Source organism: Sparus aurata, chromosome 21 (assembly GCF_900880675.1).
Source record: "Sparus aurata chromosome 21, fSpaAur1.1, whole genome shotgun sequence".
In the NCBI taxonomy this organism is placed as follows: domain Eukaryota; kingdom Metazoa; phylum Chordata; class Actinopteri; order Spariformes; family Sparidae; genus Sparus; species Sparus aurata.
The window spans coordinates 28,127,098-28,132,423 of NC_044207.1; the positions used below are offsets into that span (position 1 = coordinate 28,127,098).

At 38.8% G+C, this 5,326-nt stretch overlaps 1 long non-coding RNA gene across 1 annotated transcript; it reads right to left on the bottom strand.

The window, feature by feature from the left end:
• Positions 1-2,882: 2,882 nt before the first annotated feature.
• On the bottom strand, positions 2,883-3,657 carry LOC115573302 (uncharacterized). The gene is made up of 3 exons (XR_003982251.1): positions 3,399-3,657; positions 2,949-3,010; positions 2,883-2,897 (listed from the first exon to the last, which is right to left on the bottom strand). It is a non-coding gene; the product is annotated as an uncharacterized LOC115573302 (long non-coding RNA).
• Positions 3,658-5,326: the final 1,669 nt, after the last annotated feature.

Sequence of the window (5,326 nt, forward strand, 5' to 3'; positions counted from 1 at the left end):
AGACGAGTCACTGCTGGCAGAACTGAAGATTTTTACAAAATGTGCAGGACCGGCTCGTCAAGGTCAAGTGGTTCTGATGTGCTGCTGCTTTCACGTTTTTTACAACTGTGGAGAAACTTAGATGAAGTTTTGGCTGAGACGGAGAGTGTTTAATCCTCATAGATACAAAATAAATCCAGAAACAATCAACATGTAAAAATGACGTCATCCTGCAGTTTACTTCAGCACATTAAAGGGCAATTCCTCCAATTTTACACCTTGAAGTGTGTTTACATGTCTCAGGGAGTTCAACTGCATACGTGAAAAAGAGGCGTAAAGTCTTTATTGGCTCCAGTGATGACGCTCAGGGGGTAAGTTGCATTGTGGGTAATGTAGGAGACTATTTGTGATATAGTATGTTTTTGTATTGTGAGTGTGATTCGGACACTTGCTAAGGGAAGAGCATAACTATATTACTATATTGGAAAGTGGACATTTCTGTACGGAAGAGGACATGTGAATTTTTTTTTTAGTTCTGACTTTAAAGTCAGAATTCTGAGAAAAAAGTCAGAATTCTGAGATTAAAGTCAGAACTAAAAAAAAAATTCACATGTGGCCCTAATCCTCTTCCGTATTCCTGCCCTCGGTTTTACACATGAAATGTTTTTTTTCCTCCAGATAAAAAAAAAGTACTTATTTTTTTCACACACAAAAAAAAAACTCCACTCTGTTTCACATATTTTTTTTTTTCTCCTGAAAGTTTTTTCACTTGGTTTGACATATGAAAAATGTTTGTCTTTCTTTCAACTCTTTTCTTTCCCGTTGGGTTCAAACATTACATTTTCTTCTTCTCCAACATTTCTTTTTCACATATGACATTTTTTTTCCTGAAAACATTTTTTCACTTTTTTAAACCAGCCTATATTTTTTTTCCCCATCATTTTTTTTTCAGTCATACCTCAGTTTAAATGTATTTATGTCTTTCCTGAACATTTTTTCTCTCATCTGTTTCATCCAGATGTATTCTCTTGATTTTTGACATGACACACATTAATACACACGTTTTTCTTTCTCCGCCACTTTTTCTTCACTTGGAAGATCTCTCACCTCTCGGAGTCGCACATGAAAGAAAGAAAATCTGTTTCAACAGTGAAAAGAAAAAGTCTGACCCGAAATTGTTCCACCTTTTTTCCTCCGCACAAAAAAGAACTCACTCTCACGCATTGTTTTCTACTCAGATTCACATTTGAAACATAATTTTAAAAATCCTGGAATTTTTTTTTTGTTTGTTTCACGCGTTTTTAAAACATTTTCCTGGAAACATTTTTCCAGCTGGTTTCTCACATTTTTTTTTTCTTTTCTTCCCCTGAGAATTGTTTTCCACTCACATGAAACAATTTTAGAAGTCCTGAATTGTTTTCCACCTTTGGTGTCACGCATGGAATTCTTTTTGTCCTAAAAAATCATTTTCACTCAGTGAGGGAAATTTTCCCCCAAAATATTTTGTGCTGAAATATTTTTCATGTGTGAAAATATTTTTTTCAGATTGTCCTGCAAAATATTTTTCACAAGAAAAAAATGTTATTTTCTTACTGTTTCACACAGAAACGTTTAGTTTCCTCCTGAAAGAAAAAAAAGTTAAGATTTATTTAATTCATTTATTTATTTTGCACACTTAAAAGAAAAGTCACTGCTTCATTGATGAATTTCCTTTTTATCCGGGAAAATTTCAGTTTCCCATGTGAAAAAATTAAAATTCTCCCAGAATTGTCTCCCCCCTCGGTGTCACGTGACATTTATTTTTCATTCTGTTTCACATGAAAACACTTTTACTTCCATGAAAACTTTTTTACACTCACTGTCACAAATATAAAAGAAAAATTCTCCTAAAAAAAAAATTTTTTTCACTCAGTTTCTCCCTTGAAATCTTTCCCCTTTGGCATCTTTTCTCCTGAAAGTTTTTATCACTCTAACGTTTAAAATGTATTTAATGTAATAATCTCTGAACCTTGAGATTAATAGTTGTCATGTGGAGTCAGATTTACAGTTGAAGTGTTCATGTTGTGCAGAAAAATGTGAACTCTTCTCTGCCTTCACATCAGATGGGATGGAGTTCATGTTTACATCTTCAGCTTAAATGTCATTGATTGTAGATTTTGTTGTATTGGGCTAAAAAAATAGTGTACTGACAATAAAACGATCAGTTTAAGGTTAATTGGTTTGAAGGGTGAAGTTCATCTATCATCATATCTCGTCCGCTCCTGAAAAAGCTGCAAAAAAGTGACTTAGAAACCAATAATTCTGGTTGTAACTCCTGTATGACATGAATGTATCGTGTTCTACAGTTTTCGGGGTGAAACAGAGAAAATAATCACGGCGACTGCAGATTTAAATCTGTTACAGAGTTTTATTTTCCCTCACACGTCATGTTGCTTCACAGGAAACGGCAACAATAAACACCGACACATGTTCATATTCCCTCCAGCAACAGGATTTAATCAGATGCATAGTTATCAGCTCTCGGGATTATGAGGAAAAACAACAGTGTAAACAACAGAACTCAGTAAACAAAAACCTTTTCCACATAAAAACAGAACTTCACAGCTTCATGACCGACAGAGAAGAGAAACAAGTGTGACGTCTTCCTACAAACAAAACTAAATACTTTTTCTTTTATGTCTTTTTTTTTTTTTTTTTTATCTCAAACACAGAATAATTGTTTAACCATGAAAAATGAAGAACCGACAGAAAAGAACCTCAGTATTCGTTGCTGGAACATGTTTTCACTTTCACAGCTTTGTTCCCTTAAAGCACGTTTCTGAGTAAAAGTTTAATACGTGGAGTCATCGACACGGTTAATCCTACAACAACAGACACCTGGTAACACCTGGTAACACCCGGTAACACCTGGTAAACACCTGGTAACACCTGGTAACACCCGGTACCACCTGGTAAACACCCAGTAACACCCGGTACCACCTGGTACCACCCAGTAACACCTGGTAAACACCCGGTACCACCTGGTAAACACCTGGTACATCCTGGTAAACACCCGGTAAACACCCGGTACCACCTGGTACCACCCAGTAACACCTGGTAAACACCCGGTAACACCTGGTAAACACCCGGTAAACACCTGGTAAACACCTGGTACCACATGTTAAACACCCGGTACCACCTGGTAAACACCCGGTAACACCTGGTACCACCTGGTAATCACCCAGTAACACCTGGTAAACACCTGGTACCACCTGGTAAACAACTGGTAACACCTGGTAAACACCTGCTACCACATGTTAAACACCCGGTACCACCTGGTAAACACCCGGTAACACCTGGTACCACCTGGTAATCACCCGGTAAACACCTGGTGAAGACCCGGTACCACCTGGTAATCACCTGGTAACACCTGGTAACACCTGGTACCACCTGGTAAACACCTGGTAACACCTGGTAACACCTCGTACTGCAGCCAGACATTCACAGAAGAAGAAAATTTGGTGTTTTATAGAAATGAGGACAGGAAACTTTCACGCTCTTGACGGAGATGCAGATTTTTCAGAAGTGGAGTCACAGTAGGAACCATCACTGCAGATCGAACCTCAGGACTTAATACAGATGATTTCATTAATAAGTTTAAGGTATCAGAAAATGTCATCCCTGCTGGAGAAACCAGCATAGACCAGCACCAAAACACAACAGTTTTGGTGCTGGTCTATGCTGGTTTTTCCTGCACGGATGTGTCAAAACTTGGCATCATTTCTCGGGTCAGACTCGAGAGTGGCGCTAAAGGACAAAACAGTTTCTTTCCTTCAGGCTGAGATTCCTCGATCTCTCCCTTTACCCAAACTTAAATCAATTGAGAAGGTTTCAGAACCAGGAAAATGTTTGGAGACGTCATTCTATAACTTCTCCACAGTGACGGTCTGCTGCTTTTACTCAAGTTAAAAGAAAGAAAGAAAGAAAGAAAGAAAGATGTTTATAAGAAGGAGGCAGGGAAGTTTCTCCATTGCATAGTTTTTCCCACCAGAGAGCGCGAACAAGATCGTGTTTTCTGCAAATCCGTCGAGAGGATTTTAATTTCGAATCGAGCACAAAACCGCAGGCGTGAGTGAGATGAATTGTTTTCACAGTTTTTAGAGCAAAAGGACAGTGAAAGGTGACTGAAAACACTGATGTTCCCTCAGAAATGATAAAAGAAAAAAAGGAATATCTCCTCTTTAGACACAGACACAGAAAAAGGCACAAACACGACGCAGATTGTCTTCTTGTTTTCGGGGCGTTCAGGTCCAGGAGTGCGATCGTTTCTCCTCCGATGCCTGAAGAGAGAAAAACAGAAAAATCCTCGTTAGTCATCACAAACGCAAGATGGAGCGTGAACTGAAATGAGAAAGGCGAAGCGTTATGAGTTTATTGTAGATGGAATTGTTTTATTTGTGACCTCTGGCTCTATAAAGGAAGGGGTTTTTTTTGTTTTTTTACTGTGATGCATTTTGTCTTTTATTGTGAAGTGTCTCTGAGAAGCACAGCTCCCACAGGGCTCGGTGAGGTTTGAGCTGGACTGAACAGAACATCCATCTCAGGGAAATGTTGAAAACAAACAGTGAGCTGATCCACGAAAAAAAGCAGCTCAACTTCTCGCTTCACAAAGGAAATACGGACCGTTATGAGACTGATTTTTGTTAATTAAGGACACTGATGAGCAACGGAAATACTAAAATAGCCACAAGTACTTCAAACTTGTACTTAAGCACAGTACCCGAGTAGATTGTAGACTTCTTTAAACTTCCACTCGGCTACATTTTGGAGGCAAATCCCTCCTTTTTACTCTTGATTCATGTAACCAATCAGAGAGCATTGTGGGCGGGACTTTAAATATGGTTTTGCGATCCTGGTGTTGTGAAATGATGAAATAAATTGACCTCGTAATGAGACCAGTGACGGGGAGGGGCGGCTGCATCAGAACCAAAATGGCGCATTTTTAAGTTCAGTTTATTTTATCGGCAATCGGGGAGAAGAAAAAAACATTTCTGGATATCAGATCTGATGATCAGTCAGGGTGAGAATCTGTCCTGAACTCAGTTGTCATTGAAAACTAAGCAACACGAAACCCTGCGAGTAAAAACACTTCACCGCCTTCATCGTTCGTGTCGTAGCATCGACTCTGAGCGGAGACGTTCGGCAGCAACTTACCCAGATTTAATCGGAGGGGATCATCTTTTTGGCTTTCTTTTTCTGGAAATATCAGAAAACAAGTCGTGTGAAACTACCGTAAGAAAGCTTTTCATGCAAATTCGTATCAATTTCCATGTAAGTATTGTTGTTGTAAGTCAGGTTTGTTTGTTAC